Source organism: Anser cygnoides, chromosome 7 (genome assembly GCF_040182565.1).
Source record: "Anser cygnoides isolate HZ-2024a breed goose chromosome 7, Taihu_goose_T2T_genome, whole genome shotgun sequence".
NCBI lineage: Eukaryota > Metazoa > Chordata > Aves > Anseriformes > Anatidae > Anser > Anser cygnoides.
The window spans coordinates 25930727-25953057 of record NC_089879.1 but is presented as its reverse complement, the minus strand read 5'-3'; the positions used below and the strand labels follow the sequence as shown (position 1 = coordinate 25953057).

Sequence of the window (22331 nt, the reverse complement as noted above, 5' to 3'; positions counted from 1 at the left end):
GCAATGATCTCTTAAGAATCTAGGATTCTGGATTACAGTGTTTTCAGGTCAAAACTTATGGTCAAACTTTCAGGTCAAACTTTTTATCTGATGGCTAAGATTTAGTTTAGAAAATTTAATAGCAATACATAAAAATCTGAAGTCTATGCTTTTACAGCTGTTCCTATGTGCCATTCATTTTACAGCTAATTTTGGCTGGATACAGAACTTATTATTTGCCCCATTAACAATAAAACAAAGAGTTATAATATTAATTTTCCTGATGTTTTCTAACAAGACCACAAGTTAAAAGAAATACCATTTGACAACACAATTAATTTTTTTGAATATGTACATTTACATAATTTCAATGGAAACTCAGAAGCTCAATAAATTAGCAAATAAAGTTATCTTTATAGCTATATTTCAGGAAATGCATTTTTTAAAAATATTTGTAAAATAAAAAGTTTCAAATCAAAGATTCAAAGACTATTGCTTGCCTCTGCCATAATTTCTTTGGACATACAGTAATCAACATAAAAAGAATAAAACCTGAAGCCAATAATATATTAATTGTCACATATTTTCTGATGTAAACATTTGGCTGCAACAAATCCTGCGTCTCAGGATCTAGACCAGAGAGATTTTCATTTCTCTGCAAAAGAACTGAAGGCTTTCTGTTGCTCAACATGAGTGGACAGCAAGTATTTCAGGATTAGGAAGAATATAACATAGGAAATACATAAACACTTTCTTAAGCTTTTCAAATTCAGGAAAGAAAACAATACTGTTTGGAGCACTGTTATCCCTTCTTAAGAGTTTCATGAACATAATCAAAGGGAGCCCATGGAAGGGCACAGGAAGTAGCCATATTTGCAAGGTAGAGACTATTCTTCTTATTATTAGCCTTATTCTTGGGAATCAAAATATTAGTTGGTTCTTAGATTTTTAAACTTTATTATCTTGACTAAAGCTGGGAAAACTCTGGAAGTTCTTCCCACTGAGTTCTTTCTCTTGGCCTTCCCTGGCCAGTAATCAAAGCTGTAATTTTCCCTGCTGCCCTTTCCTGTAGGTCAAAACCTCAGATGGGTAAATTGTTTCTCAGTGGAAGTCAATGGAAATAATGCCAATTTAACCTAGTTGAGCCTTGAATGGATTTACATCACCGAGTACAAAACTGAGTACAAAACCACAACTGAGGATGCAAAGTACGAACATATATGTGTTTATACTCCTTTTAATGCAGAGCAGTCAGCAAACCAAAATTCATTTCGCATCAGTTCCAACCATGACAACATAGTATCAGCGGGTTTGGCTCACCTTCCTGCTCCACTCACCACTTACACTTCTCTATCCACTCCAACACCTTAAATTCTATTTAACAGCTCAATACACAACAAAATAAATCTCCTGTATACAGTAGAAACAGTTTTCATATATGATACCTGTGTGTTATAAGCATGGTTGAGACTTTCTAAAGTCTCTTCAAAAGGTGTACCTTGATTTTCAAAAAATGGTGAAGATTCACAGATTCAGGTGACTGCCTCTAGTCACCTAAATGTCAAAATCTTGGAAAATATCAGGTTATATAAACACCCCAAATGTGAATACGCAACTGGATCTGCACAGGCAATCCCTGAGCTTTTCAACAAATATGTACAAAAATTTGAAGTATGTGGTTTTAACTATTTAATGAAGATGTAGGCTTGTTCTTCATAGGTTGTCTTTGAATTTTCAAACCACTAAATATTTCTTTACAAAATACATTTTGTCAATTCACTATATTTTCCTTATTTAACATTAAGCATATACTTTAAGAGCATTGTATCTAAAATTTATTTCAAACATTAATACATTCACAGCCCCATACCATCAATTAAGCATATCATAAACATTTTTGTGCTTTAAAAAGCCTTTACTAATTTTATTAAATGAAAAATACTTACCATAATATTTGCATTTTCTTTACCAGCATCAATTTGAAGTTTTCCAGTATTCTTTCTAAAGCAAAAAGAAGTGAGACATTTAAAAAAGCATTTTCAAAGGCACACTAGGCGGAAAGAAAATTCCTTTTTATAACTTGTGTGATAGCACATGGCATTACTATATGTCACAGATGTACCAGTTGGTCTAAACTTGGCTTGTAATACACATGGTTTATCAGATCAGAATATATTTTCAATCCGGTGATATATCTTTTGACTCCTTCTACTGGCTAAATTGATATTTGACTGTTTGGAGTCTAGACTGTTCTAGAAACAGACAACTGCATGAGCAGAACCACTGGATTAAATGTGGCCTGGGAAAATGGTCATAACCATTTTTGATTACCAGGTGATTTCTTTGAAATGAGTTAGAGGTATTAGTTTCATAATAGGAAAAGTATATTGCTCTTTCTCTCATTCTCTGTCTTAAGTACTTATGAAAAAATCACATTCGGACCAGTTAACAATTTGCACAACAATTGCACAACAATTTGCATTCTGTATGGACAGAATAGCCAATATCTCACTCTATTGCTGTACTGAAGTAATTTTCTCAGTAGTGATCTTTACTTTGGTAAGTGAGCTTGCATTACCTGAATAGCTCTTGTTCTTTAGCTAGACAGAGTCATTCAGATTTTACTGGTGTTTAATATGCTGCTACTATCAAATGACTTGAATTCTCATATCTGTACATTATGAGTTTGCTTGTGTTTAGACTACATACGTATATTCTTTTTAAATTGTCAGTAACATTGTATCCCAAGGAAATCTTTTTCTGAAGCTTCATTAATATCTACAGATACGACTTTTGCAGTGCATCTTCATAAAAATTTTCACAAATGATGTTATAATGCCAGTCAGTTTAAAATTACAATGAAGAAAGCAACATTTAAAGTGGGAAGGTGACTCAGTGGCCTGAGGGAAAGAGTTCCAGACAGATGAGGCAGCATAAGGGAAAGAGTGCCAGAATAATTGGGAGGGGCTGGTAAACTGATCTCAAGCAAGTGTAATAAGGTGACACACCAAAGTGCTGGTAAAATATTAACTATTTCTCATAGCAGTCACCCAATGAGATTCAGAGCATGGGAATGATATCCTAGTTCCATTTTCATTTAAAAATGGCACTGTTTTAATATAAAGGAGGAAAACTTTAGAAGCCTTAGAACTTCTACAGAAATTGTTTCTGTTTGTCTGTACAAGCAGATGGCAGGACAGAGTGAATGCTTTTAAATGCTATACACAAGTGGACAAATAACAGTAGCTTGTGCTCATCTCCCCAGCTGACACCAGAAAACACCACGCTCCTAGCCCATGGGCCACTAATTGATTTACTGCCAAGCTTTTCTGCTGCCACCATGTGTCTTGATCACAGATTCCACGTAAGCATAGATATAGAATCTCTTCCCCAGCTGTAGACCTTCAGACAGGACTGTTTCTCAGTTCATCCTGTTGCACCGTCGTAAAACACTACACACAGTCTTTCCTTTCCATGGAGTTTCCTTCTACCATAGTTTAGCAAATTGTTATCAAACTGTGTTCTCCTGCTACCTAATTTATGCTTGTCAAACCCTCTGCTTCAGTTAGTTCCTCTAGCCACCTCACTGAACAATCACGTTGCTGTTCTCCAGAGTGTTTAACCCAGGCCTACCTACCTGGGGAGCCAGTGACCCCACGGACTACCATAAACACTGCTGATAAACCACTGAAACCCTCACTGGAATGTGCTTGGGAAGCAAGAGGTCTCTAGAAAGTATTTTAAAAACGTGGACTATCTGTGAGTGCCCTCTCCTTACTCTCTTCTAGCAATGAGCCTTTAGCTAGGACATTCTAATTAGGGGTCTATCTGATGAAATCTAATTTTGGCATCCAAGTTAGTGAATGTTTTATCCTGTTAAACATCTAGAGCTGATTTCCTCTAAAGTTCTGTTGCCTATAACAGGTGCCGAAGCCTCTGGTGCTCAAAATACCAGCCACTGATTCTGGTTTTGGTCCCTCTAAAATTCTGAGGGTCCTAATCTACACTACAGTTAGGCTGAGCTGCCTCAGCCCACTGGTAGAGGGCTCTACCTGGCCTTCTTGTATTTAATTTGCAGTAGGCCTCAAGGCCTCTAGCATAAAACAAAGAAATATACTGGAAAGCCACTACACCTAATTAGAAAAAAGATACTGAATATCCTTGTATTTTATATAAATGGTATATATATACATTGCTAGTTCGGACAGAAGGCAAAAAATTCTGAGTACATTTTCTTCATTGCCATGCAACTCACATTAACTGGGTTCCCACAAATAATAGCAAGGCTTATTTTGCTCTTTTTTTGTTAGAAGCATTTATGGACTCTCAGGTAAGTCTCTCAGTTCCTTTAGGATTTTGGAATTTCTTTGTAAGTAGCCTGGACAAAATTCTGCTTTCAGAATTTCTAGATGTGCGATGCCATTTAAGTTATAAGGACTGCACTGTAAAACATTGTTTGACAAATGTGCAGTTAGAAATAGAGACTATGGGGTTACAAAATGCAACTCACTAGCCTGACTCTTAATCCAATTTTAAAAATACAGCCTTTAATGCATTCTTGTGTTAATCTCAACCCAAAATCAAAAGGCATTCACATGTATGACCCTGTCACTGGAGAACAATAAGCAGTTAACAAAGGCAGACACTGTAGATGTCACATCTGCTTAGTATCAACCATAGAAATAACTACCATGAAAATTATTTTTAAAACTTTTATTACAATACAGAAGGAGAAAAAGTTCAAATACTCAAAATATGAAGTTTATAATATGGCTTTCCCTTCAGTAACTGTCCCTTATCTCCTTTTCCTTCAGACTAGGTAACAAAATACCTCCACTATTTTTATCATTTCAAGTGACAATCTGTTCAGTTGGTATTAATTGTGGCTATAAACAACCTTTTTAGATACTTTGGATATTTATATTCTAAAGAAAGGTAAAGAAGCTAACAGAAATGGATAGATTTGTAGCTGCTAGGTCTAATCCTGTCTTATCTGAAGAACAAATTAGCCATGCTACAAAAAGAGGGAGAACAAACCCAGAAAAGTTCAGCAAAAGTCAGAACACAGTGTTTGGCTTAGTGCCATCTCTTACACGTAATCTGAGGAAAACGTGTCCAGTCCATCACTGCATCGGCTACACAAAGATCTGGCAAACCTGTACCAGCATCAGACTTGAGATGGTGCCAACAGCTGCTCTCTTAGTTGGAGGCCTGAAACAACATGGCAAAGTAAGTCTCTGGTAAGCCAGACAAGTGGTTCTTATCGTTCAAGTGGTTCAATGGTTCTTATTGAAAAAAAAAAGAAAGGCATGAAAGACAAGAAATAAAGTGAGGAAATAAAAGAACAAAGGGATGAAGAGGGTCACAGTAGGAATGCAGATTTTACAAAGTACATAGTGCCCCATATTAGGTGAAGACAGTAAACTGGCATTGTCAGATCCCCTTCTATTGTCTGTTTCAGACTAGTGAAATCCTATAGTATCAGGTAAGATCCTGTAGTCTGAGCATGCTGGGAGTAGTAACCCTGACTGTAAATCTCACACCTTGCAGTCAAGCTGTTTTTTGGTATCTAACCCAAATCAAGCTTCCTCCTGCTTCACTTGCCCAAAGAAAGTCATGAATTGAACAGCATATCCCCTTGATATTTTGTTCAGTAATTAAGCCCAGTTTCTGGGTTATAAATTTTAATCCGTTTACTTCTAATCCACATTTCTGTTGATTGCCAGACATTGTATCCCCCAAGTCACTGGATTTTATAGAGAGAAGCCCTCATCAGTATTATCTCCAGCTTTTCTGTTTGATTTTTTTCTGATTTTTAAAAGCAATCTTATATAACAGGTTGCATCAAACTTTTGCTTTGTTGAACAACTGTCAGCCTTTATATATCAGTACTTGCTGTATGCTTTACAACTCATTAAGTCTGGTAGCACTGACCCTGTCCCAGAAGGAAGGCTGACGTGAGCTAAAGCCTGCACCCCGAGATGATGGCAACTTCAAGGAGATCCTACTCAGCCTAGTGAGCACTTCCAGATAGAGCTCATGCACTTTATGTTTGAACCATATGTGATCCGCTTTAAAATTTGAATGCTAGCAAATTAAAGAATCCAGGTGCTTGTGGAATGCTGAGATATCCTGACTTTATAAATAGATAAATAAATAAGTTTGAATGGAACAATCTAAGAGAACCTAGTAAAATATTAACTATACGGGGAATAGTAAAACATGAATACTTTTGTTAACTGTTTTCTCTGACAGATATCTTTGCAAGTTGACCAGCTTATTTTAAAGGCTAATATTACAAAGGTTAGTATTGTACAAAGGATAACACAGCACAAGACAGAAAAGATCATAATTTGAAGTAAAGACTCAGTGTCCTTCATTTTTTCAAGGCAGGGAATCCAACTTAAAGAGACACTTTCAAAATTGTGCAAAAGCTTTTTTTACAAAAAAGGTATGTTACAAATCCCCTTTTACAACTGCTATCCATAGCACAAATTATTTCTTGTTCTGAGGATTATCTCTACTATTTTATAGAAATATTGATAACGTTTTTCAGATATACCATTTCCTTTGTATCAAAGCAAAATACTGGTATTTTTTATTTATTTATTCATTAAAAAAAAAAAAACACAAATACGTGGAACATTGGATGAAACTGGAAGAAGACAGCACAAGAGACTGTGGTTCTGTGTGGATGACTGAAAGACTGCTTTCATTGTTGTGGCTATAACTAACTCTTTGGAAAAGTCTGACTCCTCTCTCATTGATGTCAGTGACAGAACAATAACTAATCTCAGTGGAAACACATCAGGCCCCATAAATTACCTGTATATTTCACCTGAATAATTCCACAACTGGAAAATTCAGTCGTAACACTCAGGCAATCCTCACATGAGTGCTGTCCTGTTAAATGATAAAGCTTGTTTAGGGTGAAAAAGGAACAGGAACTGAGGGAATGTTTCAATGTTATTATTTGAGCCTTCTACAGAAAAGAGCTACCATTTCTTTCATCTTTCTGATATGTCTCCACTTCTAAAATTAGAATCTGAGTTAGAATCACAGAATACCTGGCAGGCTTCTGCTAAGAGATGCACTGCATAACGATATGAATAGAAAACATCCAACTGATATTGTCTTACACAAGGTTTGCAAATCACTGTTGAACCAGCCTTACCAGAAGCATCCAGAAAATTGCTTTTAACACTTTACTTACCAAAAGAACAGTGGCCTTAATCTAATTCAGTATAGTTTACGACCTAAAAGAGAAAGAGGGTTGATGCTGTTCAATTTACTGAACCTTTAAATATAATAGTAGTTCTGTACACAGGGATGCAAAAACTGAGATTTTTTTTCTTACCTTTAATATCACAATGTTTGGCTGGATTAGTTATGCTAGCTCTACTTACTGATTTGCTGAATAGTTATTTTTTCCTTTTTTGAAATTTCACTGCACAATTTATGATCCTGCAAGGCATTTATGTGGTTCCTGGCAATATTCTCAATATCTAACTTTGAGAATTTAACTTTAGGTTAACAAGTTTCCTTCACCCTTAACTACAAAACATAAACCCCTTACCTTTGGAAACAACTGCCTTATGCTAATGGTCATAATTAATGTAGATTACTATATTAAAGTAGGTCAGAGTTTGGACGCTCCTTCTAAGTTTTCGTGCTTTTAATCATGCTGACTTCTAGGTATCCCTTCAGTTCCTGTGATTGATTTTTAAACAAAGTCATACCAACTGACAACAATAATAATGTATTCCTGGGCAAACACAAAAACATACAAAGTAACACAGGGCAAGAAAAAGATACTGCCCTCTCATATTTCAATTAGTCATCCTATCTGTGCTTACCAAGCTTCTCATTATCCACTTCTATGGTACATGTCATACTGGTTTAGTAGCACACCCTATGCTAATTAATTCCATTCGTTTCTTAGCTTCTAAAATACACACACAAAATTCCTTTGTTTGTTTTTGTACCAAAGAGGATACATTTTTAAACCTCTGTGAAAGCGTGAATCTTAAAATTAATTCAATACTAATCTTTTATAAGTATCTGTTTGTGAAAAGTAGATAACAGTATGGTTTAATAGAATCATGGGAAATACCATCAAACTGCATGCATTTTATGATTACAGCTACCATTAACTTACATGCTACAGATTAAGACATTTATAACAGTCTAGGTAGATCTGATATAGACTTTATAGGAATAAAACCAGCAATAGGTAAAGTGTTTTGTTTGTAAGATAGCTGTATAAACACTGTCTTCCTGCTCTGAATGTCACACAATGACTATGGCTGCTATTGCACATGTTCATACAGTCTGCTGCTGTATTGTCCATTGGGTGTTTCCCAGGCATCACTCAGAAGAAATACAATAAAACTTCTATGCAAAAGGTGTTTTTTGTGTCTTTTCTCTAAACTTTTTCTTACGTATGAAATTTCACAGCAGAAGTATAACAATCAGTATAATACCACAGGTTTTTTTGAATGTCTTTTCTTTTGTAAACTGGGCTTTGATAAAGTGCATGTAAAACCTATAATTATATCTACAGGCAGTAAGTATTTGATTTTCAGAAGCACATATTATGTTCTTCTAAATCAACAGCAAATTGGTATTGTGTAGCATACCTCCTTTATCAGCTTAATAGCAAGAATCAGAATATTAAAATGCATACTTTTACGAACCCGTTTGTGACAGCATGGCAAGAAGCTACAGTGACATATCTGGTATCACCTTTTTTTGCTAATAGCTGGAGCCCTTTGGATGTAAACCTCTTTGTCAGCCAGCCTCAGAGAGGCTATGAGACATGAGTTTGCTGACAATCCAAACAGATTTGTCATTTCTACCATTCGTGTATCAATTCCTGGTTTCCACACAAAGCTCCTGGAGGATCTTCACTGTAATTCTCAGAAAATGCAGACCTTCTTCACAATTATATATAGTCAAGGCGTACTCAGGTGTCCTTTTAGAGCAAGGAAATTGGTCATTGTTGCTTGAATTACAGAGTTCACTTGCTCTTTGCAATGTAGAAGCAGCACTGGACCATCATTTTCTTTTCTTTTTGCCAATGTGATATGTAGACTATAGCAACTATCTCTGGATCTGCCTCAGCACTCTTGCCTGTCTCTTGCAGAGGTGGACATGGCAAAAACAATCTGCATTTGCCCAGCGGCCAACACTTTGAGTACAAAATCACAACCTGTTACATGCACATCATTGCCCATATCTTTAATGATAATGCAATTCCTTCCGGTCCTTATTGGTTTAAAAACTAAGCCAAGAGATTGGTGAGCTGTAAAACATTAAAATTCTTCTTCCTATGGACACTGATGGCACTTTCTAACACCTTAGAATAAACCCACTGAGCTCTGTTATATTCTCTGAAATAATGGCATAACAAAGACAAGAGGACATTAGAATGAGCTTTCATTACTATAGACACTGCTAGGTGAGGAAGTCACAGTGATTGACCAGCTCCAGAAGGAAGCATGATTGTGGCATGCTCTGTGACTTGTGCTTTTGAGGTCTCTTTGTGACTTCAGCATCTTCTGATTCTGCAAGTGTTTCTTCACTGCTGTGTCCACAGTACACAATTACATTGTTGATAAGTTTAAATTTTCGCTAAGAATTTAGATCAAGTTATAATGGTTGAATGAGTTATGAGGCATCACCCGAGATACGGTACCATTTTACATACTTGATCTTGAAGAGTAACAGCAGAAACTCTCGCTGCTTTGGTCTCCCCACAAGCACACAGACAGCTGCTGTGTGTAAACTGACTGGAGCTGACCTGAAAGTGGCTTGGTCTAGTCCAGTTGCGCTTAATTAAAATCAGAGTCACTTCACAAATCAGCTGTTAAAATGTCGCCAGCAATTTTTTCCCTGTGGCACGGATACCCTTTTTCCTATGAGCTGCACTGCTAATGTTCCGCTTGTTGCAGTTTTTCCTCCTTCTTGGCCAGCCCAAGGCTCAGTCTGGCCTCCGTCTGCACGGTCAGCGTCAGCTGGCTCCTGGTCTTCTGGTCCTGCCTCTGTCCTCTTCCTGGTTCCAGCCCTAAATGTCAGCAGCACTCAGTTTTATGCCTTTTGTTCTAAGGCAGTATTCCTGCTCAGAAGACAATTTTGAAGTTTGTCCAGCTGCTTTTCATCACCAGCTTCTGTGAAAAGTATCAAACTAATCAGGGATGCCCTGTAACTTATGTCCCAAAGCTTACTGCCAACCTGCAGCTGTCAGCACTATTTCCAGCACTAACCTCTAAAGCCAAAATAAAGTGTTGTACATGTGTAACTGTGAACTTGAGGTAGCTTGAATCAGATATTTTTTTTTACAAACTAATTAGGAAAATGCATGCTATATGCTAGGTGGATGATAAGCCTTATGCTAGAGAGGTAGATATTCCCTTCTGTCAGCCAGCAAAGACAAGAGAACATAAAGCTGGAAGTCAATATCTTGAAGGGCCACAGTACAACTTTTTAGTGCTCTGCAGTCAAAGGTCTCAGTTGATTGCCTTCTAAAAGTAGTCACAGAGGTACAACAGTATTTTCATGGACTCTGTTATTTGCAAACTAGTGAATCTGAATTTCTCTGACGTTGCTCCATCAAGATGATGGTTCTGCAGTGAACTGCATATTTACCATGTGTGCTTGGACTTCTCATGGTTCCTGAAAGTTTTGTCCTTGTACCAGCTGCTGTTAGTATGGTCAGTGTGTTAGTCACAGGAAAGGCTCATAACCTTTATGGTTTCTCAGCGCTGTACTTTCTGCATAACTCTTTGTTCATCTGTTGCACAGATTGTTAAATGATTTTGCTTTTCTAGCATCTTATATAAAAGTCCTTCAAAGTGGAAAAGTTTTGCATATTTTTTTGGATCATACTGAATACTTACTTTGGTTTGCTTAATTTTGCCTATCATGCACAAACAGCAGCTCACAGCTCCGCATGTTTTGCAATAATTATATCTCAGCAGGAGTCCACTTGGATTTACAGTTATTTTATCAGATGTATATTTTCATGCTTCAGACTTTGTAGCTTTCATCTACAGATACTGTAATGTACAAGCCACAGTAGTGTGTGGTACAATATCAATATGCAGTTCCTGTCAGTACTGTATGGCTCACATCTACTGTTACAGACATTATAAAGAATACATTAGATCTCTGATCCAGGTAATAAAGTAACATTAGACATCACTCAACCCATAAAATGCCTACCCTGTTCCCAGAAGAAGGTCTGACTTCACCATACAACTTCCAGATCACTGAAGAAACCACATCATAAAATGATGTTCACAAGCTATTCTGACAATTATATTTACAAAAAGAGAGAGAGAAAAGAAAACCACTTCCAGTCCGCCACACAATTTTTCAGAAGAGATCTGCCATTACACCTCTGATTTTTCCTGTTATGCTTCATAAAATATCTTTCTGCACCTGCATCCTCCAGGAGAATGTCTTTCCTAGCAAAGGAGCTCACGTGATAACACTCAAGAGAATTGGGAGAAAGTAAAAAGGCCAATCACATCATTAGCTGTGGGAAGGGCTATGTATCAACTCCCCATAATATACATGTATCATTTTACTAATATTTTAAAACTGGAACTGTGATGAGCATTTTTAATAAAATATCAACAATCAAGAAGCATTTTTGGTAAGCTGTACCATTTAGAATTTCAGATTTTGTTGTTGTTGCTGGTGTCTAGGTTGAGTAGAAAAGAAAATCTAGTCTCAACATTTTCAATGTGATATTGTAGGTTTTAGTCACTCAAGGTTTTATCTAGTCGCTCAGTTTTATAAATTATTCTTTATGTAATAACAGGTTTTCTCCGTGTACTGGTTAAAATATTTTTAAATTATTCATATCTCAGGTCTATTTATAGCCAGGTTTCATTTGCCACTTTTAATTGCTTTTCCCCCAAGCATTTATTCCTGTGCACTCAATAACAAGTTTAGAACTTCCAGCTTCTTGAGAATTTGTAGTCACAGGCCATCCTTAAGGATTTCTGCATAATTGCTGTATGTGTTTATTAAATCAAACATTTGAAGAAGTCAGGAATATTCTACTATTAAATCACGTTTGCTGCATTTGCATTTGGATTTGCAAAACTTTTACATTATTACTCACTAATGGGTTTCCCAGTTTCTTCGAGTTCTGATCAAAATGTAAAGACAACAGCACTGACAAATAATTCTAAAAGGCTGAAGTGTAAACCGGCTGACAAGATGCCACTACAGCGCCTCTTGGACGCATCAGCAAACCCCACATAAGCATCTATAGGGGCTGTTTCATGGTGAGGAGAAGGCACTCAGTGCCCATAGGTGCTGTCAGAGCAGTGGATTCCCTGTGCTCGATACTCTCCTGTCCAATGAGGTGGAATGCTCCGCAGGCACATGGTTTACGCTGCTCAAAATAACTTGGGACCTGCAAACTGACAAATGCTATTGCCCCGGTGGTGACAGGTTGTCCAGCTTCTTACAGCCATCCTCATAATAACGAAGGTTAACTTCCTTCACTGTATGGACTCCTAGCTGTTCCTGTTCCTGAGGACTGGAAGAATTCCCTCGCTTCCTTAACTTTAATCTCACATTTCTGGATAATTGTCATCGCTACTAAGTGCCAGAGTTGGGCAGCAACACCTGGAAGAACTAAAAAAGGTAATGCTTCAACTTTAGACTGGTCTACATTTTAATTTTGCAGCACAGGTGCAGAGGGGTTGATGAACATGTATCTTTGAAAGCTAATTATTGCTGATAAGACGTATACAGGGAACAAATCATTATAAAACTGACTGACTTAAATTAGGCTGAGGCGTGTGTATTACAGTGAAAAAGAAAAAATGTTCTGCAGCACTATAAAGGGCTTGAATAGCATTGGGGGGGAGTTCTCAAAATCCCTCGGAGCCAGTCTGACTCCTCCAAAGAATCAACAGAAGATAGTAATGACCTGAAAAGTTCACTGCTGGGACTGTAATCTTCTTTCAGCCTTTTGGCCCTTCCTTCACTTTCTGAACTATTTACTTTCTGGTGTTCAGTCTTAAACCAATATGCCATAATTTGGATTTCCTTCTTAAGCAAAATCAAACCTAATTTAACATGACCCCATAGTTAAATACTTTCTCTTTATTTATTTATTTATTTTGTCGTGTAAAATGACCCCACTGGCTATATTTAGTGCTGGGAGATCTGCTGTCTGGATTAATGTGCACAACAGCTGCAGAAACAGTCCTGCTAGAAGGGCATAGCTCTCTCCCTTGAGCTCTCACTATCTCTCCCGCTCTCTTTCTCTCTCTCAGAAAAGTATTTGACTGTCAGTAGCAAATGTTTGGCTCAATATATTGCAACATTAAGCAGTAATCAGAAGCCCATCTTAAGTTTTACAAAATAATATGCCAACAATTGACAAGAGAATAGAGTAGCTCTTGAGTTTACGTCAACAGAACATTATACGAATCATGCTGAAGACCTGAAGACACTGGTTACTTTATCAACAGTTTTGTTTTGGTCATGGGGTTTACATTTGGGAAGATGCTCTAGAGTTTAAGAGTGGAAACAAAATCAGCAAATGTTAATGGAACAATTTCGTAAACTTCAACATTGCTCTTCTCCCTCTCCTGCACCTCCTGTTCCTAAGGTCAGAATATTTCTTTCTCTCTTTCTCTCTTTCTTTCTCTCCCTTTCTCTCTCTCTTCTTCTTTCAGAAATGTCTAACAAAATTAAACAGCAATAGGAAGCTTTTAGTTTCCGTAGCTGAGCAGAATGATATTTACATATCAGAAATAATTTATAATCAATAGAGGGGTTAGTTTTTATACTTGACAGACTATCAGAGACAAAGAACTGTGTGTTCTGTGCTGATTTGCTATTCCTGTGCATTCTTTAGAGATTTTACAATATGTCTTGCTGTGCTACTGAAGGAATGTTTCTTATCAACACCTGCCAAGAATTAGCAGTCTGGGTATATTTGTAAATAAATTAGCATTAAGATGGTTTGTTAAATGAGCATTAAGACGGTTTGTTAAAAATTTACCTTGTACCATAACAGCAATTGGACAATGCAATCTAAATCACAATCTAAGTTACTGATTATCTATCTATCTATGTTAGTTTAATTTTCTATACTTGTTTATGAACAAATATTGCAATCCAGGGATTGCAAAAAAAATCCAAGGGATTTTTTCTATACTTGTTTAGTACTATGAGGATAGGCAAATTATTTCACCTAACTTAAAACTTATTTAAACATCATAACTTATATATATGATTCAAAAGTGAAAGTTTTTATGTTACAATGTTCTTAGGGAAGATTTGTGAAAAAGCATAAAAAAAACATAGGAGAAGATAAAAAATATACTATAAGAGTATGAAAAAAGAAAGGTACAACTGGAAAAAAAAAACTTATGGAAAAAAATACAAGCCAGATTTCTTTTGTGTCTAATTCAAGACTCAAGTTCGCTTTTTCACTAGGAACAAATATTTATGTGAAAACTTAATCTCACTTTAAAACCAAAACAGCCCATACGTTTGAAATTACCAGACAAAATGTAGAAGTGGAAATGCGGACGTGCAAATATCATTTAGTTTGCATACCATTGATTTTCAGGGCTTCCCTTTGTCTGGCTTGTGCTTGTTCAGTCTGGCTACACAAGCAGTGGTCTTCAGATACACGTGCACAATTCCTTTGACATCAGTGCTGTTTACACGCATGGGTAGAACAGAGAAAGCTGTTCAGCATGTAAGTCATGCAAATTCTTATTACAACTACCTTGTGCAGTCTTGTAATTTGTCAGTCTACAGCAAGGCCATGCAATACTCAAACCTTTTTTTGTCACAGAGCTAAGTTGTCCCAAAATAAAACTTTGGAATAGTCCTCAGCCTCAGGCATTTGTGGATTTCTGCACTGCTCACACGTACTGCTAGCAGGACTAACAGAAATGACCTAGTTTAAATCAATTGGGTCACTGTCCATGAAAGTGGATTTGTAGTTTCAGCCATGAAAGGATTGCACAGTATGCCTGTGTTTGGACTAGGAAAAAAAGAATATTGTTGCCTGTTAGTTTTAGTTTAGTTTTGTGGACTTCTGTGTGCACATCCATCACCAAACTGTGGACTTGTGCTGTATGTTTTTGGACCTTTCTTATAGACTCTTTCTCACATGGGTAATTCCTGAAGGAACCTGGCTTGCATACTTTACTTAAATTAATAAAACTTGTCCTACATTACCAGCACTTGAAGTGCTACACTCAGAGCTTGCCCTAACATCTGTGTCCCAGCCTTCACAGACCAACAGGAAAGGAGGACAGAGAAGCATCCCAGGCAGTTCTCAAAGACTGCTGTCATGTCTTTTCCTTTTTCACTTTCTAATTTAAAAATCAGATTAAATTTATTTTGGAGTTTCTTAAAGATATTGTTTAACCCTGAACTACAGGGAGATTCACTAAGGAGCAAAGACAACTTAAGATATGGGTAAGAAAGGATCTAAGTTCTTTTTTTTTTGAGAACTACTATCGGACAATATTAATTATGAACATATAAAGAGAATTTTTGTGATCTGAGTAAAAAAAATGGTCTTTTTCTTATGACAGTCTGAAAGAAATGTTGAAAAAGTTTAAGATCTGTTAAGGGGCTTTTTTCTTGAAGAAGAGCTGGATATCTTAGACTGTTTAGGGTGCCCACTACTACAACCCTGAGGTCACAGGCCAGGTGACTAAGTATTCAAGGGCATGACTCCAAGTGCACAAAGGCCTATTTGAGTGTCTTCTGCAATTATTTGGAAACAGGATTTATCCCGTCCCATTTCTGAGATGATAAATTCAATTTTTTTTCCTTTAGTTGGCTGTACAATTATGCTGTCAGTAGGAAAGGGAAGCGACATTAGGGACAAAATACAGTGGTAATGAAGAACACATTTCACATCTCATATTTCTAGCACTATTTGCTTGCAAAACAGGTGCTCTTAAGGCTCATCAGAAGTTTCTTAAAGCAAAATAGGCGCTATTAATGCTCTAACTTCTGAACATTCTGAGTAACATTCAAATGCCTATGAGTGAAACAGTGAATATCTCCCAACAAGAGAAGAGCTGTGTTAAAGGAGACCAACATCACTACAAAAATGCCAAGATAGATCCTCTGCTACAGAAATCTAGACTCTTAAATATTGCCTGCTTCAAATCACCTGTATTTGATTTGAAATTATTTACATCATGTTCATTAAAAAAATCACATGGTAAATTATATGAAATTATTTTCCCATTGAAATTATTTATTACTTCAACATAATATTGTTTAATGTAGATGATGCGTAACTGTATATAGATAATAATTCAATCTATATTCCTTTTTTCTATGAAAATCAAGATAGCAATTTCAGTTTAAAAGGAATTTAAAATTTGTTTTACCAGTTAGAACCCCAACCCGTTATCACAAGTATTCAAAAAATAAGGCATTATCCAACTCCCAATACATTAAAGATCTATTAAAAATAATGAAATTTCCCCCAAATTCTAAATATTGGATGTTCTATAGTTATTTTTTTCCTTCTTTCTTCCCTTTTGTTGTACATAGGTCACACTTTTCAATGTTTAAGATTTGTGTTCATCAAGGAAAACTTTGCGTGTTACCTGAGAACTACTTGAAAAAATTACCTGTTTGGCATTTACAGATAGAGGGCCTGCAAGGCTGGGCTTAGTAATTCTGTCCACAGTTGCTTCAGGTAAATCCTGGGCAGTGTAAGGGAAGTTACTCTAGATTTACACTGCAACATATCTAAGGGAGAAGCTGGACTATCCGAAGTTTTATTTACAGAAAAGGGTCTGACGCTACTTATTTATCTGAACAGAAGCAGTAGTAGCCATACATCAGTTATAACAACAATTAAAAATCTCTTAAATGGTAGATACATACGTTAAAGCCAAGAGCAGCAATATTTGAAGATATTTAAAACACCACCACCAGTCTTTTCACTATTAACAAAATAATGTTACAGCAAGCAATAAAAAGCTACCAGCCTCTTTTAGATTTGTAATCAAACGGCAGCTTTAAGATCTGGAAATTATTAAATGGGTTAAATGGAAGAAAATTAAAACTATACTTAGAATATTGAAAAGATTATCTTGAAATATACACATGAAGAAGTAGGACATTTCCTAAACATGGACATAACCTTTAGCCTACTTGTTCTTAAAGGGATTTTATTTCCATCAGAAGCTGTTATACCCTGGGGCTCTGAGGCTCTCTCCTCATTTTCCATTATTTAATTACATTACTTGGAAATGGGAGTTTAGCTACCTGGCTTTCTTGATTCATTACAAGGAATGGAATTCGAACCTACTAATGTGTCTAAAACAAAAAAGTAAATCACGTTCTTGTACAGAGCTTTCTAGGTAAAATTATTAAAAATACCTTACACTCAAACCCCTAACCACAACCTCTGCTCCAAGCCTAACCTTTCATACTTCTGGAGTCTCAAAGTCTGTCCTCCAGCAGCAACAGCACGTCAACAGGCAGTAACCGGAAACGGTGACAATGGCAACTGCCAAGTGAGAATTCCTGCAAGCACATAAGAATGTGATTGTGATCTTTAAACGTGTGAGAGACAGACTGCTTGTGTCACCTCTTGTTTTTCATAGCTGCGATCCTACAGCTGAAACACCTATGTAACTGTTAGTGTTAACAGCAGATGGGTAAATGCAATTTATTTGCAATTAAATTAATTAAATTTGCAATTAAATTAATTGGAAAAGGATAAAAAGCCTCTAAGATCTCTTAAACTTTCTAGTTTCCATGCAGAGGTGCTGGACATACAGCACATTTGATGTGTAAAGCCCACAGGATGCCACCACGCAAAGAAAGCAGCAGCAGTTTGCTAGCTGTTCTGATGCTGGGGTTTCATACAACAGCAGTCTCAAAGAAATGGTAGCTTGGAAAGCCAGATAGAAGCAACAAGTGCTGACTAAAACTATTCATGTTTAAGTACAAGTGAAGGCCAAAGAAGACTTTTAAATGCTTTTTGCATTAAATCTGCTATTTGCAGATAGCCTCTTTATTATGGTTAAGTGAAGGACTCTTTGAAAAGAACATCTTTAGGGCACTAAGCAGTCAAAGCTGTCTCTAACAAAGAGAACAGAGGACCTGCACTCAAATAAACCTGTGAATCCCTTTGGTTTTGCTGAGATTTCATTACTGATGTTTTCTTAGGAAAAAGATCAGATTCTTTCAGTGATGACTCAGCAATAGGAAATTAAAGGATACAGCAGCACGCTGCACAAGCTTGCTGAAGTGATTTTTCTGCCCTCCATATAATGATTTTCATGTCAAGGCACTGCCTAAACAATCTTTGGAATCTAATTCTACCTCTGTGTATATTTTATCTTAAAGATTGCTTGGCTAATAAGAGAACACTGCCATAGAGACAGGGTCTTGAAAAATCAGAAAACTTGTGCAGTTAGTTAGCTCAAGAAAACACAATTAGTGGACTGAAGAAGTACATGCAGTCAGTTTTGTTCATGACATCCTCTGGTGCCTCTCAAGATAATAGGTGCCCAGGGTCACTACTGTTAGTATCCTGGGAAAGCAAAAGAGGCTGCCCTCAATGCACTTTTTGGTGCTGGAAGTAACAAACTGTCAAGACTGGAGATTCAAGACTGTCATTCCCCTCTCAGTCCTAAACAGCATCAGTTTAGAGCTAGTATTCATAACTAGCATTACAGTTCCTCCCCTTGACACTGGTTTATTATTAAGAGAGAGATTTTTCTGGTCTGCAAAATTCTTGGTGCTTCCACTGACACCATAGATATGTTTTTGCTAGAGTTTGTCTTCTTACTGCTTACTCCTTACAGCTCAACAGAGATACCTGCAGTTAGAGCATACTTTGCTAGCTCCCAGCCTTCTGTGCCAGCGCACACTGGGTGAGCGTGGGATGGTTTCTTTGTGGCCACAAAGACACTTCTGTTCCAAAGTCCCAATCTGAAGAAATTAAAGGAAAGGCTCGAGGCATATTAAGGCCAATTCTACAACACAATCTAAACAATCCAGAAAGTCAGGCAAAGAGAAAGACTGCGCTCAAGCCCAGGTCTTGATTTTGGAAGCCTAGATTCCTATTTTCACTATATAAAGCCTGAACGAATATCATTTGTCATTAATCAAACCCGTAATAGCATAGTTTTCCTTCTGGTGATATTTTTTGCTCACTGGAAAGCTGGTCTCAACAGATATTTTAGAAAATATATTGAATTCAGACTTATTATTGTCTAGTCCACAGACCTTGTCAGGCTGTATGCTTGGCTCATTTGAAACAAAGCTGATCTCCCTTGACTGTGAAATCTGGATGGCTTCAGCCTACCCAGTGCTTCGCTCAGTCATCAGCCCTCTATACTACTTGAGAGAATAACTCCTTGTAGGGGAAAAAAAAAAAAAAAAAAGGCATCTTGCAAGGGTTGCTTATAAGTGGAATGTCTGGCAGCCTCACAGCAACATTTGCTGGAACTCAGCATTTCCATTTAATTAGAAATATCACATCATTCAAAATATCTTAAAACTTTGGTAGCCATGCACTGCCTCGAAGTGCTACATTTGACTAGTACTCATCTTTTCCCTCACTAAAAATATAATTAAAAGTTATCTTCTACACTAGCTGAAAATAGAGAAGAGTTAGATATAACATTCTGACCCTGGGTGAGCTCTAAAGAAAACTGAAGGCTCTCTAAGGACGAGGAATTTGGCTTCAGATTTATTCTCATCAGTACCTTGCTTCCCAACACCTGAAGGAGCACTCTGCTTTTTTCTACTCCTTCTGCTCTGTGATGGACACAAGGAAGGAAGCTGTTCCAGCTCCTCTCCTGCAGAACTGTTTGATTTCTCCCACTTGCACTTGTTCAAATCTCCTTGGAAGGGCAGAGGCAGGGTTGAACCAGTCATTTGTCCATTTGCCTCGTACATGTTCACTCAGGACTGTGACAAACAAATGGGTTTTGGTCTTCCATGTATGGCTACACTGTCCAGCCTGGTCATCTGAACAGGAGATGCTTTATCCAACTGCATTACAGCTAGCCAAAATGAACCATCAATGCAAGGAAGTTTTGATTTGGCCACTTTAATTTCCTCTATCATCTTAGATTTTCATCTGCTATAAGCACCCCTGGCTTTGTTATTTTGCATTAATTTGCATCTATTTTTCCTCCTTTGGCTATCAGACAGTGGCTTATTCACTATACTTTTTTGCAAACTAGAATTATAAAGCTATTCTGCCCATCTAAACACATTCATTCATGTGCAAAGTTTCTCTCCCAGGCTGTAATTCCTTATGTCAGAACACATTTAAACTCTTCAGAGCTGAAACTGTAGATTTAGCTGTGACCTTTACTGTACAGAGTGTGCTAGCAGCACATAAACAAGATAATATAATCTCTTAAATGCATTCAGCTACAGTAAGGTTGCACAGCTGTTTAAGAAGTAAAAGCTGAGCAAGCAAAAGTGGTATCCATAGAGCAGGAACTTTATGCCTTAGGGAGACCTCTTTGTTCTCTTAAGAGGTTGTGTTACATACACTGTCCAATCATGAAACAGCTTACAGCATTATCTCATGTGGGCTTCCCAAATCAATGTTCTCTTTTGCGCTACAGCTTCACTGAATCACTGTGCCAGATAATTTAACAGCAGGAATTCGATCAGTATTGAAAATCCTGGCTCAGTTGCAGGAGTGAGGCAGGTGGTGCTTTACAGCTGTAATTTGCACTGGGGACTAAATTGGCTGTTTAGAAGTATATAACTTATATGATATTTTATTTGTCATTTTTCCTACAGGCACAAACTTATCAGTATTTTGTTTGGGTGCTTTTGTTGTCTTACTTAGCTTGTTTGTTTCATATTACCAAAATAAAACAATGAAATCAATGCATCTAAAATGTTAAATATTTACATGGGAAATAGAACATATTGTGCATCAGACAGAGGGGTTTAGGCCTCAAAATGCACGTGAGGATATGATAGCTCATTCAGTGCAGAATATAAAAAGTTTAGATGGAAGCCTTCCTTTCTGTAAATATAGAAGAAGGGCTGTCTCTCACATTCCTGGAAGAAACGCTGCAGCAGTACAAGATATTACTGCCTCATTTACTTTTTACTAGCCCTTTTCCAGGGACAACTGTCCCTCTAGCAGAGCAGAAAGCCTTTCACAGCAGAGATACCTTTTTAACTTTTCTTTCACTGGCACGTTTGGCTGTTACATAAGGCTATGAATGGAAATGGCTGAGGCAAGGGCATGCATGTTCCCTTCTCTTGATGCCACGACAGGAACAGAACCTTCTGCAGTGTGACAAAGCAGACACTTTGGGGTAGGAATATTTGAAACCACCACACCAAGACTTGCCAGGCCATAAATGAAGAGCTTCAAGACAGATACCATGCACTGCATATTCTGAGAGTCAGTAAATAATCATGCACCTTTTTCAGTATCTGTGAGGTATCAGCTCTGTAGTTGTGAACAGTATTTGTCTTCTTTGTCTTCATATTTAAGCCACTCCAAGATTAGCACACTAATAGGATGTTTGAATTGCTCTACATTCATATTAGCTCTTGTGTAAATAAAAAGGGAGAATAATAAACAGAAGTACTGACCTACTTATCAGAAGGGATGACAGCTTCACTTATCAGGTTAAAAATGGGCTTTCTGATATTGTCTTCTCATCTGTGGTACATTTTTTCAGAATCAGGATGACCTAAGAGAATGACTTTGAAAGACCTGTAGTACAAATGATGTTTGTATTGAATAATGACATAATTCTCTAATTTACTTACTTTAAATAGATAGCTTATTAGAAATAATGCTTAATTTAAGAAGCTGTAGTGCATTTAACATCATTATTGTTTCCTAAAATGCAGTATCTTTAAGAATTTTAAATGAAAAATTGTCATTATAGACTATATTTTTTCTTCTCTCCCCTTTGCCTTCCTCCCCTCATCCCTCAAATGCTTTTGAGGGTTCATTTTCTTACTACTTCAGTGCCTTTCAATCTAAATTTACTTAATTTAAAAGTACCGTTATTCCCCCACAACTTTCAGTCCTTGAAATACCCAGCATTTAATCTATCTGATGAGGTTGTTTCTTAGCTCACAGATCAGCAGTGATAAAGATTTGACACTGAAGCTCAGATAATAGCTCTGCAGTTGAAGTTTTGCCTGGACCAGAGTATAAATTACCATACTTGCAGTTGCTTTAGCAATACAAGGCTACCAATGGTAGAAAGTTATAAAAGATGGATTTCACTGAGCAAAAGCAATAGTATCTGGCAGTATGTACAGAAGCAGGCCTTTAAAATGAGGCCATACTTGCAAGTTAATATTCAGGAACC

General features: G+C 37.0%; 1 protein-coding gene and 1 long non-coding RNA gene across 7 annotated transcripts in view; one reads left to right on the top strand and one right to left on the bottom strand.

The window, feature by feature from the left end:
* The window catches only part of MYPN (myopalladin), a 73416-nt gene that overhangs the window by 3043 nt on the left and 48042 nt on the right, over positions 1 to 22331 (top strand). Inside the window, exon 1 of one of the 3 annotated variants that reach the window (XM_067000171.1) lies at positions 12503 to 12642. The exons of 1 other annotated variant lie outside the window; for it this stretch is intronic. The gene's annotated coding sequence lies outside the window, so the exon portion shown is untranslated. Of the gene's footprint in view, positions 1 to 12502; positions 12643 to 13478; positions 13619 to 22331 lie in introns of those variants that run through there. One more of the 3 variants, XM_067000172.1, reaches the window with a different exon arrangement.
* On the bottom strand, positions 266 to 22193 carry LOC125183436 (uncharacterized). 4 transcript variants are annotated; one of them, XR_010832687.1, is made up of 6 exons: positions 21598 to 22193; positions 17430 to 17532; positions 7193 to 14677; positions 6805 to 6882; positions 5073 to 5190; positions 266 to 1980 (listed from the first exon to the last, which is right to left on the bottom strand). It is a non-coding gene; the product is annotated as an uncharacterized lncRNA (long non-coding RNA). The 4 variants fall into 4 exon arrangements; XR_010832685.1 differs by having other exon boundaries at positions 6805 to 10148; positions 14575 to 14677; positions 21598 to 22192; XR_010832686.1 differs by having other exon boundaries at positions 6805 to 10045; positions 14575 to 14677; positions 21598 to 22192.